Source organism: Mus caroli, chromosome 2, assembly GCF_900094665.2.
Source record: "Mus caroli chromosome 2, CAROLI_EIJ_v1.1, whole genome shotgun sequence".
In the NCBI taxonomy this organism is placed as follows: domain Eukaryota; kingdom Metazoa; phylum Chordata; class Mammalia; order Rodentia; family Muridae; genus Mus; species Mus caroli.
In genome coordinates, this window is record NC_034571.1 from 53,915,921 (window position 1) to 53,934,149 (window position 18,229).

At 42.3% G+C, this 18,229-nt stretch overlaps 1 protein-coding gene across 2 annotated transcripts in view; it reads right to left on the bottom strand.

The window, feature by feature from the left end:
• LOC110289584 (coiled-coil domain-containing protein 148) overlaps window positions 1–18,229 on the bottom strand; it is a 147,389-nt gene that overhangs the window by 69,112 nt on the left and 60,048 nt on the right. The gene's annotated exons all lie outside the window — the stretch shown is intronic.

Below are 18,229 nucleotides of genomic sequence, written 5' to 3' on the forward strand. Positions count from 1 at the left end.
GAAGAAGAAGAAGAAGAAGAAGAAGAAGAAGAAGAAGAAGAAGAAGAAGAAGAAGAAGAAGAAGAAGAAAGAAGAAAGAAGAAGATTAAGATTATTTTTGTCCCTAATTTTTCCCCTGAATGTGGGACTTGTGGAAAAGGGGGCAATCGTGTGGTCCTGATGGTTATGGAGACTACCCAACTCACCTCCTTCCTTGCCTGCCACTTGGACACCCTCACACTTGGAAATTTGTTAACCATCTAATGCCATCTGGAAATTGACTTTCCAGAGCACCAGGATCTGGATTCCATCTGTCCCTTCTTGATTCCTTTCAGTATTCCTTAATTCTCTGATTCCTGGCATATGAGATGTCACATGACTCACTGCTCTGGTCTTCTGGATCGCTCTCTGCAACGTCCCCTCATCCATTTTCTTGGTAGGAGCTTCCATCACACCTGTGTCAATGAGTACTGCCTCAAAAATCCAAACAAACCAGAAATCCATTACCTACCAAGTGGCTTCTTATTACTTCCCAGGATGGAGTAAATTCAGAATAGGTGACAAGCATCTAGTCCCTTAGCTACTCTTTACCCCAAATCATCTGAAGATCTTCAAATACACAATGCTATGAAAGAATAATGGTGCCCCAGGCGATGTAGCACATTGGATTTGGCCCTCAGAACCTATGTTGTGTCATATGGCATGGCAATGGGAAAGAAGGGTAGCCCAGATCAGTTAGGATACTGGTTTAGCCGGGTGCCCAGTGAAATCACTGTGCCTTTATGAGAGAGAAGGTACAGTGTATATCCCCATTGTTGCTTCTATTTGTTAATTGACTCCAGTGTTCACTGAACAGCTACCATAGACTAGATTAAGAGGCAAAGATTGTATTCATGCTGCTGTAGAGACTCCTTTCTTCACTGTTTCATTTAAAACAGCCCCATCAACTCCTAGTCACTCCTTTAAGTTTCTACTTCTTAAAGCTGAAAAACTTGGTCATCTGTCACCCATTTCTGAACTGTTCAGATTACTTCCTAGAGAATCTCTCTCTCTCTCTCTCTCTCTCTCTCTCTCTCTCTCTCTCTCTCACACACACACACACACACACACACACACACACACACACACACACACACGTGTATATGTATATATACACATATATTTATAAACATGCATATAGAGAGAGGGGGTGTTGCCTGTGTATCTGTGTGCCTGTGGCGGCCAGGAGAGGACATCAGGTCATCAGTTACAGATGATTACAGGCCACATGTGGGTGCTGGGAATTGGACGTGGGTTTTCTGGAAGAATAACCAGTGTTCGTAACCACTGAGCCATCTAGCTAGCCCCTTCCTGGAGCATCATGACCCTACTATGTTCCAATAACAGTGTGAGAGCCTGCCTGACACTTTACTTTTAATTTTGCGTGGTCATATACTTTTCTACAGATTTGGTATGATTTGAAAGGGAAATTGTCTCAGGCACCTTCTTTAACCAAATGATTTAAAAAAAAAAACTGTCCTTTTCTGCGTGTGATTAGTTGACACAAATGCATTGCTTTTTCTCTTGATTACAGGCTTTTTCATTACAAGAAAACTGTGCAAGCCAAGGCCAAATGCAAGGTTATGAAGTTCAATAATTAGATGGAATTTTGATGTGTTTTTCCCTATTACTGCTGAGCAATGTTACCATCTGAAGTTTGAAACTGGCAGAGACGGCAGTGTGCTAATACCCACTCTCTGCTTTCATCCTCCTAACAGATTCCTGGTTTGTTCAAGACTAGAGTATTGTCCTTTTGGGGCTGAGTCTGACCATGCAGTAAAGGTCCAGCCAGTGAGATGTAAGGAATCAGAGGCCAGATTTGCTTTCTTTTGCAGGTATACACACACACACACACACACACACACACACACACACACACACCCCTCCTTCCCTGCCCTTCTATTCCTACTGCCTGAAATGCAGGAACAGAGAGACAACTATAGAGGGACCATTTGCATGAAGGATGCACACAAAGAACTTCAGAGCTGAGCAGATGCTGGACCAGTGACATCAAGACTCCACTGTCCTTACCCTGCACTGCTCCCTCTGGACACAGTATTATGAGAAAAATAAATTCCCCAAGTTTCTGCTGTCAGGTTCTGTAATTTCCAACCACAAAAAATTCTCAGCTACTAAAATACTGGGACAATATAAAGCACCCTTGCTAGCTAAAGAGCCTTCGGGGCTCTTCCATATAAAGCAGCATTAAAACTTGTAGAGAATTACACTCCAATGCAGATGTATTGGAAAATATTGCTGGCATTGCTTTTCAATAGCACAAGAGATTTCCATCTGGCAAAACCCTCCTTTTAAAAACCTCAATCAAGTAGAATGTTCAGTTTAAACCTAGCTGGAGGAAAGTACGTGAAAAGGTGTGTGGGGGTGTTTCTGGGAGAAGAAAGACAGAAAGAAAATACTCCACAACTTAATTAAACTACTAAAAGGCAATGCAGAAAGACATAGGCAAGAGAATGTGTCCGTGGGTTTGTAATCTTCTAGAATGAATAGGTTTTCCACAAAGGATCAATTATACAGGAAGCAATTTTCTTATAAAATATTATATAAAAGTTTTTTTTTAACTTTAACAAAAAGTAGCAATCTATTACGCTTTAGCAACAAAGACTATAACCCTGCTCTGTGGCAGTGCCGCAGTACGGGAGGCGCTGATACATCGTGAATGACTGGAACGGTCAGAGTAGGTAAGAAATATGTATTCACGTTGTGTTCCTGCCAGTTGAGATTTGAAAATATTTCTAAGGTAATAAGTAAAGAAAAACTGATCCCAATTAAAGATGCTTAGATGATGTTTAGAGAGAGAAAAGACGGCAGGAAAGCAAAGAGGAAACAAACAAAATCACTTCCTTCCTGTTTCCTTTGACCAGGTACCAAGAGTTTGGGTCATTGAAAAAAAAAATCTCCTCCCTCTCTGAAGGCAAATTTACAGTTTGGAGGAGGCAGAGTCAGGTAACTTGAGGTTTTCATCTGTCTTACCGTCTTAGTTAGTAGTCTACTTGGCTAGCTGTCTTCAGCGAGACACATGCCGTGTACTCCGGTCTGATCACTACAAATGAGTGGTGGGTGGCAGAGTAGCCCTGTCCCTCGGGGAGATTTGAGGTAAGGGGTGCTGTGAGACATTAAGAAGTTAAGGGAGGCCTGGCTCCACCCCTCCCCAAGGTAGTTTCAACCAAGCCCTGATGGAAGTGCCAAAGCTTTAATTATCTCTGACTTCACAAGCTCTCATGAAAGAATCGCATCACCATCATCCAAACAATGATTTCAAATTTGTTTTCTGAAAAATCCAAGTGTCCTTAAAACTAGGGAAAGGAGAGGGAAAAAAATAAGTTTCTGTTTCTGTCTTCTAGATTTTTTTCCTGTGGAATAGGAATGGGGGTGGGGGGAGAAGGAACCAGACTTCGTGTAAGTCAAGGACAGTGAGGAGTTTGGTATGTAGGATTTTCTGCTTGAATTTAAATGTGCCACCAGAGTCTGGAGAGATGGCTCAGTGGGTAAAGGGCAGTTGTTGATCTTGCACTGTTCTGTTCCCAGCACACACAAGTCAGCTCACAATGATCTACAGCTCTAGTCAGGTGGTCTATCACACTTTTCTGGCCTCCTAGAGTACAAGATACTTATGTAAAGACATACAAGCAGTCAAAAAGAAATAACTCTTTTAAAAAGTACTATCAAAATACTTTGATTCAACATAGGAATGGTGGCACACACCATTAATACCAGTACTCAAGAGACAGATGCAGGTGGGTCCCTGTGAATTTGAAGACTAGAATGACTTTATAGTGAGATCCTGCCCTAAAAAGATAAAAAAAAAAAAAACTACAATGGTCAATAACATGAAATAGTAACACAACTACCATGTATTGGTAACAATCAATAACAGATAAATTAGAATGATGAACTGTAATATGCCCAGTCAAAATAACAAAGATGAGCATGGTGGTGTATGCCTCTAAAGTTGAGACAGGGCAACAAGGAATCCCAGGCCAGAACTACAGACACAGAGAGAATGAGGTATGGGAGGGGGGGGGGGTCGGGATAAGCTCGTGCTTGCCTAAGGCCAGGGATGTATCTCAGTTGGTAGAGTGCTTGTCTAGAATGCAGAAAGCCCTGAATTCAATCTTGACACAACATGAAATCAGGTATGGTATGAATTATTCCAGCACTGCGGAGGCAGGAGGATCAGAAGTTTAAGGTCTTTCTCAGCTACACAGTGCATTCAAGGTCAGCCTAGGATACATGAGATGAGATCCAGTCTCTCTCTCTCTCTCTCTCTCTCTCTCTCTCTCTCTCTCTCTCTCTCTCTCTCAAAATGCCAGAACCCTAAACTGAAGAGGTTTCTTTACCAAATGCTGATCCTAAGTGAAAACCTAAGAAGTTGGACACTACTGAACTAAGAACTTCTGTAAGGAAATGAAACAGACACTGGCAACGTAAATATTCAGGAAATAGATTTGCCATCCAGGCATGTTCCTTATAAAAGCGTGGATGGATCCAGGATGTATATTTTAAAAGAGTACATATAAATTAATAAGAAAAATACTGACAACCTATACAAAAAACTGGAGCAGAAAACTTCAACAGACACTCCACAACAAAAGATACCTCCACATACAAAGAGCATTTGTCTCCGCTCCTTAAGAAAACGCAATTTAAGTCAAAACATGATAACATCAGTAGCTAAAACTGAAATAAAATGCTCAGTGACAGAGAGAGTGGAAATACCACAACCCTTACATGATTAGGAGGGAGATAAATTGGTGCATCTTCTTCAGGAAAATCGTTATGCTGCCTTTGCCCCACTAGTCCTCTTCTATCCACTCAGTAGAAATGTGCACAGGGTATCATCAGAAGATGCATGCCAGAATCCTCCTTACAGCCCATTGAAGGCAACCTAGATGTTCTGGTCTGACATCAGAAGATGCATGCCAGAATCCTCCTTACAGCCCATTGAAGGCAACCTAGATGTTCTGGTCTGAATGCTGACCCCAGCTTGAAGGGGATGATGTTAGTAGGAGGGACCTCATGGGAAGTTATGAAGTTTCAAATACTCCTCTCTTCAGTGCGATCAGAGTCGGGGAGACGGGAGGAATGCGATTCCCTTTACCATCACTATGGGATACTTCTCAAAGTGAAGAGCACACCCTCATCAGACATCCATGCGCTGGTTTGCCACCCCTAGAACCATAAGCCATAAGTATGCGCTCTTGATTCATTATCTATCGTGGTAGAGAAAGTTGAGACACAGTCACAGATTCACTTGGATTTTTTAGTTACTGGGGATGCAAGGAAGAGTGAGTGCTAAATATTACTCAATATGAGCAATCCAAATACTATTTGGATTTAGCCAATTATACTCCCAGTCCTGTCCAAAGCATGAGAAGATGCAAGGTGTGCAAATGGCAGACCCCATTCTTCTTCACAGCACAGTATTAAATTAGTTGCCACTTGATCTCATTTAAAGCTGCCATCTGAGGTTTGTGTGTCATGATAACATGGTGGAATTAACATGGTGGAATTAACTTGGTGAAAGATACTCAGCTTCTTTGAAAGCAAAATCTGCACATTCTTAACAGCACAACATATTTCTCACTCAAAAGGTCACTATAACCTGTTAATAGTATAGCAAGTTTAGGTGATGACAGATAGATTACATATAAATATAAAAATTCTAAAGCAAGGTACAAAACAAGAATGTTCTTATTTAACAAAGACATGCATAAGAAATATTTCACCTGCGGAGATGTCTCCATGGATAAAGTGCTCACTGTATAAGCATGAAAGCTGGGTGTGGCAGAGTATGCCTGTAACCCTGGGGCTGAAGGAATTAAATTAGATACAGATGAATCCCTGGGAGCTTACTGGTCAGCCATTCTAGCCAAAACAGTTCAGGGAGATATGCTCTCTCAAAAAATAGGGTGAAGAGAGACACAGGAAGATACCTCATGTAGACCTCTGGCCTCATATACATACACAGGTGGACACATACAAACACAGGTACTAACAGAGATATATACACATAGACACACACAAACCCAGACACCAGACAGACATATTTTCTTTCTTACTTAAATCATTTGAAATGAGAAAAACAGCCCCCCACCACCACCACCCCCTTTTTTTCCCCTCAGAGGCAGTGTTTCTCTGTGTAGCATGGTTGTCCTAGAACTCTCTCTGTAGACCAGGTTAGCCTTGAGCTCAGTGGTCCACCTGCCTCTGCCTTCCAAGACCTGGAAATAAAGGCATGTACCACCATTACCTGGCAACCCACCTCTACTCTGGATCTTTTACACTGGGAAGATAGACCTCTAATCCAGATCTTTTGAAGTGGGAAGAGCTACCTTTAATCTGGGCCACACCTGCTGGCAGCCCATTACAGGATATGTGGTGTTTTCTGTGTCACGCTTCAGAGCATGTCTTCCAGTTCTCTCTGTTCTCAGAAGAGCCGTGGAAAGAATGAGATGCAGATATAAGACCAAGAGAAGCCTCTGCTCACACTGAGGCGTCCACACGGCCTCCTGGAGGAGCTTAGGCCTGAAAGTACCCACTGGGAGGATACAAGGTCCAGGCGAAGCACAGCAGGCCTTTCCAAGCTGTACTGGACTCAGACCAGGGGCTGCCAGCCTGTGTTGAGCAAACTGGCCTAGCTGCCCCAACGGGGAAAAGAGCAAACAAAGCCCCCTTCCTTAAACCACCAGAGAGGCAGTGCATCCAAACCTCCTATCATCAGTGTACATGGTGTATCTGCTGTGGTTTCTCGGATCTGTTACTTCTGAACTGTTTCTGTCACTTACCAGTGTGTGTGTGTGTGATATATTATTAGATGCATACATGAATGTTTCAAAAGAACAACCCTGTTATTTAGTTCCAAGTAGGTTATCACCATGGGTGGTAATTCTATTTTTTTTTTTTTGGCTTTTCGAGACAGGGTTTCTCTGTGTAGTCGTGGCTGTCCTGGAACTCACTCTGTAGCCCAGGCTGGCCTCGAACTCAGAAATCTGCCTGCCTCTGCCTCCTGAGTGCTGGGATTAAAGGCGTGCGCCACCATGCCCGGCTGGTAATTCTATTTTTTAAGGAATATTTTTTGCAAGATAATTATTAAAGAAAAGATTTTATTGTGCAAATATGGCTACTTATTGTTGCCTTGTTAAAAATTCAGAAAATCTGTGGTGGCTTTTTGGCTATTTTCTGTGTTCCCAGCAGGCCTTTCAGTCCCTCTTTATCCAATAACAACAGGCCCTGTTGCCACCACAGATCACAGAGATGAGTATGTCACCATGTCATCGGTAAACTATATAATACATGTTGGCTCTACCATCATGACGAATGATTGATTTAATTCATAGGCATGTGACTCAACAAAGCCAACCACAAGTTAAAAATGTTTTTTTTTTGTACAGAAATCAGTTGTCTTTCCTCGATTTCTTTATCATATAAAGCAACATCAATTAAGAGAAAGTAAGTTTGAGATACTAAAAGAATGCCCCCAAAGGGACATTGCTACCTATTCTAAAATTTTAATGCATTTGTGATTATATGAGGGATAGTTACATTATGATAGGCATAATTATGAGCCCACTAAATATATAATGTGTTTTTTATTATATATGGGATCTTTAAATTATATTAGATGTAATTATGACCCGGTTATTATTTTCACTTGAAAATTAATCATGACATAATGAGACATGATTGTGTATCAAGTTGACAAGGGTAGATGGCCATTCTTGGTTGTCAATTTAACTACATCTAAAATTAACTAAAACTAGGGGGTCTAGGTATACCTGTGATGGATTTTTGTTTCTCAGTTAAATCATTTGAAGTGGGAAGACCCACTTTTAATCCAGATATTTTGAGGTGGGAAGATCCACTTTTGATCTGAGCCACACCTTCCGCTGGAAGCCTGTACAAAGGTCATGGAAGAGGAATCTTGCTTTCTTTGCCTGCTTACCCTCGCTCTGGCTGGTGAGTCCATTCCTTTATTGGCACTGGAGTCTACTTGAAGATTCTAGCACATACTAAAGACCAGCTGATACGTCTAGTTTCATGAACTGAACAACTACTGGATTCTTGAACCATTACTTTGTACATAGCTAGTGTTAGACTTGCTGGACCACAGCCTGTAAGCCAATCTAATAAACCCCATTTATATAGAGATTCAAGTTCTGTTCCTCTGGAGAACCCTGACTCATACATGCATATGCATATTTACTATATATATGTAAATATATACATATCTATATATACATATATGTATATATATACATATATACACATATCTAGTAGATGACTGCAAAGCTACATATAAAAAAGCCACAAAATAATCAATGTAAATACAATAATTTTTGGCTCTATATTCATCACACTTTTTCAAAAGAAGAAAAAGAAGTTTTCTCTTAAAGTTTTATTTTAAATTAACATCTACATTTTGCAACTGTCACTAACTTTATCGAAAGGCTATAAGCACTGTAGTAGAAATTTGTCTTCTGAGGGAGGCTCTGGTCTCATGGACATTGCAGCCCTCATTACCCCACCACTACTACATTCTTGAGAAAGTCATCCTACAAACAGAACAATCTTCTATGAAGGCACTAGACAGCCTTCAGTGAGATTTAACATTGATAACATTGCGATCAACTTATTCTTAGCTGTTGCTCCACTTTTGCTGATTGTTCTAGCAGTGTCCTTCACAGCAAAAGCCCCAGTTCAGATTCAGGCCCTGCGTTTAGCTGTCATGTCTCTTTAACCCCCTTCAGTCTTGCTGCTCTGACTTTGAGGATTCTGACACATTGTAGATTGCATGCCAGTTCTTTCTGTGTTTCCTCATGATTAGATGCATGTTAGGTCTGTGACAAGAGCGATGGGTTCTTCATATTGCAATCTGCTTCCCACTTGTCCCTGGTGTCACTTCCAACATTTAATTTAAAGAGTTTCTGTCCAAAAGGAAGTTTTGGACTTTAAAGTTACTCTTTTCGTTTGCAATTAGTGTTTTGTGGAGAGGCAAGTTTGAAATTAATGAGGTTTGCCCACTGCATATACAATTTATATATTTGTTACCCAGTTCACTGTATGATAGGTTACCATCAACTACTATGGATGGGTATCTAGCAGAAAAGGGTACCTGGACTTGGGTTCAAGCCAATAGAAAGTCTTTATTAACTGGGAGGCAACTATACTGGGTGTTTGGGATCCCAGTGTAGCCCCAAGCCTTTCTCAGGGTGCGCTTTTAAGCACAAAAAACATATACTGGGCTGACATACTTCATTTAGCAAGGACAGTCAGCCAGAAGCAGAATTACATAAGCCAAAAAGCAAGGTTAGTACATTTAGAGACTTTTCCAGAACTATGAACTTTAAAGGCATAGATCTTTTCTTTGTTTTGGCAGGAGGTGCTGTGTGCTGAGTTTTATGGCCTGAATGGTACTTCCATCATGGCGTCAGTAGTGCTAAGATCTGGGGGGGGGGGGGGCTACTAAGGTGTAGGGGCCTGTTACACCACTACGTTTATTCCAATACTCAAATTATCTCAAATTTGGTCACTGAATCTCCTTCCACCTGGCTTCTGCGTCCCTTGTTTTGTAGAACTGGTGTCCCTATCCTAGCTCATAATGCTGTGCTTTTCAAGACTGGCATGACTCAGCTAAGTTCTTCACTTGGACCTGGACAAGGCTGAAAACAAAGTAGAAGCCAGACTGTTTTAAAGCAAAAACCTATTTGCAAAACCATCCATGTCAGATGCAGTGACCTGTGCCCTTAGGACTGAAGTCCCCGTGTCCTTGCTTATGAGCCAGGAGCAGCCTGGGGACACTGGGCTCCTTGTTTTCTTTGCCATGTGCTTGGCCCCACCTTCAAGTCAACCCAGCAAAGTGATCCTCTCAGCCATTCCTTGTCATCCTTAGAATCCCTCCATTTCATCTCTAGCCCCCAAACTTAAAAACTGTTCTTGCCATAAGGTCAGACCACTTTATCTTATCTGCCGACTCTCAGAGACTTTAATTACATGTCCAAGTCTCTTTGGCAACATCAGATAGCAGTGGAGAAACAGCGCAGAATATTTACACTCCTGCATGTTTTGTAGGGTGTATACTGTGGGTGGATTTTCTCAGGGAGGTCCTCTTAGAATTCTGCCTATTACATATACAGAAAGCACTAGAATAGTGTCTGTCATTATAAATATGAATACATTAGCTACTATTACTGTTTATTATATAAAACACTCAAGGGATTTAAAAAAAAACGTTGCCATGGTAATGACAAGAGTATGTGAAATAACACTCAGCTGAGAACAGATAGAAAATATACTTGGTGGAACTTTCTGGAAGCTTGTTGGGTAACGTATAATGAAGGCCCAGTGTGTCTATTGTCAGGAATTCATCTAATGTTATAATCAGAGGTGCACCTGCAAAAGAACAGGGATATTAATTATAGTGTAATGCACAATAAACACTCTTTTCCTCATTTTTAGTTCAGGATGGACTAAAACTCTGAAATATCCTCCAGTCTTAGTGTTTCAAGTGTTAGGATTATAGGAGTGAGCCACCACACCTTGCTAATAAACACTTAAAAAAAAAAACACAAGAATTTCCTTTTAGTGATCGATTAAATAGTATGGCATAGGTAATCAATAGACTATTGTGAAACATGAAAAAAACAACAATAAAACCATATTGTCTGAAGACATTTAATGGGAGAGACATACTTATGCTGCAAATGAAGTGAAGGATTTCTAAAATCGCTTGGCCAGTCTGTCTGTTCAGAGGCTAAATGGGTAGCAACTTTCTCTTATCTCTTTGGGGCTACATCTTTTTCGAGCATCAATGGTACCTGGAGAGAATTTTTGCCTCTTCACACTTCCATAGGTCAAACAAGCCTTCCGGCATCTCTTTGGAGAGCACCAGCATACTTCCTAGAGTGCCAAGTGTCCTTTGGCAAGACAGGGTCACTTGAAAAGAAAGGGAGCATGACCTGTCACCATCTGTCTGGCTCTGCCCATCTGCCAAACAAGGGCGTCATGAAGAGGAAGGCTCTGCATCGGCTCCTTCCTTTCTGGCTGCAGCCTCTTCCAAGGACTGTAAAGGGGCAAAGGCTGGCTCTCTGCTCTAAGTCTACTGTCCGTCCTAGTTACACAAAGCTTGTTAAAGTGCTCTCAGCAAGAGCTTAGAGTATAGCTTTTGTTTATCTTTAGCTACAGTAAAGGTGCTCACCTGATATAAAATACATATTGGTGATAGAGTGGGTAAAAGCAGAGGCGAACTGAAAGCACATCACACCATACAACGGCTGCAATGAGACCCAGCTAACACTCACAGAGCTGAAATGACTCATTTACTTAGATGTCTTGCTTTTTTGTTTGTTTGTTTTCGTTGATTTAATCCATGTGAGTATGGGGTAGGGCACGCATGGCACAGAACACCTAATGAACCAAAAGTGGTAATAAGTCCTCTCCTTCCACCATTTGGGTTCTGGGCATTGAACTGAGATCATCAGGCTTTGCCAACTGAACCATCTCATCAGCTAAAAACGGGTTTTCAAAGACCTGGCTTCACTCTTGTCATCATATCAGGGATTTCTGACTTAGTACATTTGTTTTATTAGAGTGGGGGAGGGAGGAAGGGAGGGCAAAAAGGAGGGAGGGAGGGAGGGAGGGAGGGAGGGAGAAAAGCTCAAGAAATACAAACACAAATGTTTAGCCATCTTCAGATCTACCACCATTTATGTCATGAAGGCAAGTTAGTCATATACGAGGTCAGGTTAAGGAATTCTCTCCCCACCCCTTCAACCCACAAAGAGATGCTTAAAACTCCATCTCTTAATAGAGCCTGGTACCCACACTACTTTTTTCCACCTCCTACTACTTCTGCCACAATTCTTAACAAATATCAATGTCCCTGTTCATGTGGTAGTGTGAATGAAACATGGCCCTCCTAGGCTAGTATAGCTGATCACTTGCTTCTCAGGGGGTAGCATTACTTAGCAAGATTTAGGAGTGTGGCCTTGCTGGAGGAAACACATCAGTGGAAGCGGGCTTTGAGATTTTTGTCTCGCTCTATTTCCTGTTTGCTCTCTCTGTTCTGTGCTTGCAGTTAAAGAAGTAGTCTTAGCGCTCCCTCCCCCCCCACCCCACCCCACCCCCGCCTCCATGCCTGCTGTTTGCTGCTATGCCTATCTGTCACACCAGGATGGACTCTTACCCCTCTGCAACTGTAGGTTACAATGAATCTTCTCTTCCTAAGTCGTCTTGGTCATGGCATCTTATCATGGCAGCAGAAAAGTAACTAAGACAGCCATTGGAACCCAGGAGCAGGCTGCTGCTAGGAGGAACCTGACCGTCTCAATTTTTAGAAGAACATGGGAGACTCTGAAACTTTGGACTAGAAAACCAGTTGAATGCTGGAAACAGAGCTTTTAGCATTTTCTTTTCCCGTGGGAGCCTAGAAGAAAGGTAGGGCTAAGGGTGATGTGGACTTGGAGGTGTCAAGCGTTTCCAAGGGGCCGAGGCCATTCCTGAACTACCTTATTAAAGAATCCGCCTGCCCTCTGTCCTTGTCCTTAAGAACTTGCCCGAAGCTAAATTAGAAGGAAATGGACTAACTTCTTTGGAAGATGAAATTTCAAGCATAACATTGAGTCTGTGGCATGGTTGTTACTAATTCCCCTTATGCAGGTCTACGGTGAAAAAAAGAAAGTGACAGAAAGAACTACTCAACATACCATTGGACAGGAAAAGAACAGGAGGAAGCTTAGTGTGACAACCAGGGCTTGTGTTGAAAGAGAGGCTGCAATTGCTGTAATTGGCACAGTTAAGGAGACACCTCTTGCTATGCAATAAAACAAAGAAGAGGGGCCCTCAGGACAAGACCTCACCTAGCTAAGCTTCCACACTGGGAAAGAGGGCCTCAGAGATTTCTGCTCCTAGAAATCAATTGGATAAAAACACATACATACTTACTTACATACATACATACATACATACATACACACATACTTACTTACATACATACATAAGCTCTTATGAATGCAATTCAAGGGGCTGAGATTTAGAAACATGAAGGATGCAAGAGCAAAGTGATTACAGACTCTTCCTCAGTTGTTTCTGGAAGCCACTGAGGCTAGACAGGGTGTGGCAGGGGAGTCCCTGCATGAAGGCTCTAAGGTGGTGGGGAACCCTCAGAAAAGACTTGGAACTTTAGGCAGTGAGACTGTAGACTGAGAAAGACTACCAGGGCTTTCGAAGTTGGAGCAGGTACATTTTGCATTATGACATGTGATAGACCTCAGGGCCCAAGGAGTGAAATGTGATGGTTTGGAAGAGAATGTTTCCTGCAGAGTCATATATTTGAACACTTGCTCTCCAGTTGGTGGCACTGTTTAAAGATGTGTGTCCTTGCGGAAGGAAGTGTATCACCAGGGGCAGGCTTTGACATTCCATTGCCTCACTTTACTTCCTCTCTCTCTCTCTCTCTCTCTCTCTCTCTCTCTCTCTCTCTCTCTCTCTCTCTCTCTCTCACTCTGCTTCAGGCTTAAATCACTTGACTTCCTGCTCACGCTGCCATGCTTGTTGCCTTTACTCAGCTGACCAGTAGACAAAGCTGGCATATCTGTTTGGTTTCTATCGTGATAGTAGAACACCATGGCCAAAAGCAACTTTCATGAAAAGGCTTTATTTGGATTATATATCCTGGGGTACAGTCCACTGAAGAGTAAGATGTAGACATACCACTTATGAAATCATTGCTTGCTGGTGTTGCCACAATTCACAGGAGCAAAAGTCAGTGTGGAAATTCTAGATATGCATTCAGATCACTTATTTAAATATTGCCGTCAAGGATCTAGAGAGATGGCTCATATGTGCACTGAGATGTACACATATACGCATGTTTAAAAGTAATGAAAATAAATCTTAATAAGGTTCTTTCTATGAAATTTCTCATATATCTTCAAAATAAATACATAACATATGTATGTTCTCATTAGGGTAAATATGAAAGTCTCCTAGGATATATTGGTGGTCTCCAGTGTGAGAGAGAAATGTCTGTGTTTTGCGTTCTTTCTATAACCTGAAGAAGCATGAAGGACAGTGAGTTTTATTTCTGCCAGATGTTTCAATTATTTGTAAGAGCATCTAGAATCTTTAAAAAGATACACGTGATAGAATTTCTCCTAATCTAATACAGTATGTGAAAAGACGTCAGTAAAGTTCATTTAGACTGATTTCAAATCAACTTTAATTCCCAACCTATACTTTCTACAAGCAAACACACAAAGCCAAAATGTCACTCTTTCAAAAATACTTATTCGTATCCTTATAAATTAAACTTCTATATTCTTACTAAAACCATACCCTGCTCACCTATCTCCACGGGTGCTTGACTAGGATTTATCCTGACTCCTGGCTTTATTTGTAATCATTTTCCCGAGATTCAAGTCACACTCCAACCTTGTTGCAACTGATGGCACCTACAGTCCCCACTGCTCAGGATGCTATGCTATGGCAGGAGGGTCATCTGAGCCCAGGAGTTTAGGGAAGACTGGGATAAAATATCGAAAGACTCTTTCTCAAGGCATGTGTGTGTTGGGGGAGGGCAAGACAAAAATTATCTCTAGAACATTTCTCACAAGTTCTATCTAATTTAGACTGAAGTTGCAGTAGACAGGCAATGAGCTATAACCTCCTGTGGTCACATAAATACGATGTCGCTGTCTGTCTTGGAGTCACCTTTGCAGAGAGAAGAGTAGAAGTCTTAACTGGCTGCACACAGAACGGGAGGAAATACAACACCACCCAGCCTTCTCATGCTTCAACACTTGACCATTCTTACACATCAACATCATTCTTTAGCTCTTGTACCAGAGAACAATCAAGGCATCCAATGATTAAAGGTGTTTGTTTTATGAAAGGCATGAGTTCAAGAACTTGTACTATATTTACATACTGCTTGGAGGGCAACAGACATCAAGGAACAGCCTCCTGTCCATAAATGAGAAGCTTTTAAAAGTAGATTTAAAAATGGCCTTGAAACTTATACACTGTGAAGTGCACTTTCTCCCAGACAGAAAGTTGGAAGGAGAGTCTCTCAGCAGGGAGCATTCCATCAAGGTCAAGGCAGAAGCACCCCAGACCTATCAGACAGACTAATGGGGACATCTCAGAGTGAACTGGGCCTAGGGGAGAGTGAATATAGGAAAGCCTGGGCGGGGAGTCCAAGATCAGAACAGAGACAATGGTGCTGAGGAGGACCCCTTAGGGAAAAACTTGGATGGTAAAAAGAGAGTGGTGGGCTGCCAAGTAATGAAGTAAAACAGGTTTCAGACCCCGTTCACAGTGAAACCGTCATAAAATTTCTTCTCCGAGATTTTAAAGTCAAGACCGAGGAAAGCTTGAAGCCAGTCTACCCAGAGACTAATGTTCTGAGATCTAAGTCTTCACAGTTTCATAAGCACGTTTCCCACGAACGCTGGCCTGAACTGAGCTGAAGCCTCTCACTCCAAGGCGAGGGGCTAGGGACCTTAGGGGAGGCGCTGTGTGCTGTGACCCTTTCTTTCGTGATGGTGGCAGCAGTGACTGCTCCTCCTCCTCACCCTCCTCCTCATCATCATCCTTCCTCTCCCTCCTCCTCCTTCCTCTTTCTTTTCTCTTTTTCATCTTTCCTACCTTCTCAGTATTCTTCAACCAATGCATTTTTATTTTCTTAAACTGGACTGCACCATACCTAAGAATACTTATAAACGCACACACCCAGGGGATGGCAAACCTTCGGCAGGAAGTAATATACTACTTGCAGAATCCTTCGGCATCTTCAGACAACACCAAAGATTCCCACATTACAAACTGAAAGCTATTGCCCAAGTAATAACCATTATTCAAGATTCGTTTTCTGGGCAGGCAGCAGTGTAATATGTGGCTGGTGTCATCCGACGATTTATTGGATTCTTATTACCTGCTGGTGCCACAGGAGCTAAAGAAGCAGACACAAGGGTCACAGGCCCTGCCTTTACAGAGGCACGAATGGCACCTTCCCCTTGTTACTGATGACTGCTACACTCTTCTCTAATAACACAATTTTTTAAAAAGCTCATGTTTAAAAAGGATAGTCTATGTTTATCATGAACTTTAATTAAAAGATCAATATTATTTGTAAAATGTCTATATTCGTAGTCTTAAAATATATTAGGCCAGTTTTAACTACTGTAAAATCCTGGAGAACATTTAATCACACTAACATAGATAAATTAAACTTTCACTCCCAAAGTAATGAGACTCTATTCCATAGTACTATTTACCTAAATAGTTTCACTCTGAAAAAAAAAAGTGTAAGCTCTCTTTTTATTTATGAAAGCACAGTTTACTACTGTCCCATATTGCTCATTGTAACACTTAATGTTATGTAGTTCAAGAATAAAATGATTCCGAGGGTCCCTGAGCTAGGAACCCACATTCCTAAGAGAGGAATTCCAAAGATAGTAGATCATTAGCTAGTAAGACAACTAAGACAGAGCATGATTTTTGTGTGTATGAGGGGTTGAAATCCCCAGCCGCCCTGGATCTCACGCTGTAGACTAGGCTGACCTTGAACCCACAGAGATCCACCTGCCTCTGCCTTCCGCAATGCTGGGATTTAAAGCGTGCACCACCCCATCTAGCTAGTCATGAAATTTCTTGGTGCAATTGGCATGGCATGAGTTCAAAAGGGCCTGTATTAACCACATTAAACATGGCCTAGCAGGGGCATGTATATAAATAAAGTTATAGTCAGTTAGTAGAAAACTCTATAGGATGGGGAGCGCAGAGAGAGAACAGATCATGCAGTGACCCACGTAAGCCTTTCAGATGACAGAGCTTCCTCAGCAGCAGAGGCAAGACCAGAGATGGGAGAGCTGGGCGAGGGTTTGAGGGACAGGACAGTGTGCCGAACCGAGAAGGAGGGTGGGTTCAGGCTCCTCCCTGTACCTGATAGTCTTTCCCTGGGGGACAGAGTGATGACGTCACCACCCACAGAGAGCGCACAGGGCCTTAATTTGTCATCCCAGAGAAAAATCCCCTTCCTGTCGCTGACTCACTGGTGGTTCTGACTCCTCATACATTGTGTGAGGTCATGGGGGAGGGGGAATCCCTGCAGAGCACCCCTTTTTCTACTGTGGATGTCTTCTGGTTTCTCAGCTTATCCTTCGCTTGTCGGATCCCTGCTGAGCATTTTGCCATGCTGAAGCACAGATCCCATGACCCAGGCAGCTGTGACTCTAGCTTCACGCCAGAAGCCACCCAGCATTGTCATTACATAGAGTCAACAAGACATTTTTTTTAGCATATTATGTCACAATGTCCACAATTTATAAAGGATTTCTGCATTATCTTCACTACTATCTCAGGATGATATCAGTCCTTAAAGCAGCGTTCTGAAACAGCAGTATTGGTACAAATCTACATTTTCCTCTTCTATCATTTTTGGTTTTTTTCTTGAGACAAGGTTTCTCTTCATGTAGCCCAGGCTGTCCTGGAACTCACTCTTGTAGACAAAGCTGGCCTGAAACTCACAGTGATAGGACTGAATGTTTGCCTCGGAGTGCTGGGATTAAAGGCGTGTGCCAGATAAACTTGGTGCTTTTAAATCCCCCATAAACATCACTATATTACCGTTGTGTTTTTGTCTTCAGTGGGCCTGATGGCAGCACACTGTATATGGTTACACACAGCCACACACTGGGCTGTGGTAATGAAGCCCCCACAGAAAACAGGAGCCTACTTGGCTTCTCCTTATCACCCCCGGCACTCACCTTACAAGCATTAGTTAAGATCGGGGAGCCGCTGCTCCAACATGTGGAGGTAGTTTCAGTTTTTAAGAAAGTTAACACCGGCTGTAAGTCCTCCTGAAACCAGATAAAGGTAACTAACTCATAAAATGCGGCGTGTGAGCAATTGCAGGAGCGGCTTGGAAAGATGGGGAAAGTGAGCCAGGAAATGGTACTTAGGCTGCTGTGGATCTGAGATAAACAGAAAAATCTAACAGTGCCTGGATTGTTCCACAAGAAAGAACACTGGTCTGCAGAGTGAGCCTTGGGTCATGACTCTCAAGCGACGCACAATGTGCCATTGGGGTGCCCAGGCCGACAGCCTAATTTGGCTTTTGGTTGAAGGCCAAGCTGGAAAAGGAAGGGGCAGGTGCCTTGTAAGGTGAGCCTTGAATTGTGCAGTCTGGGGGGGG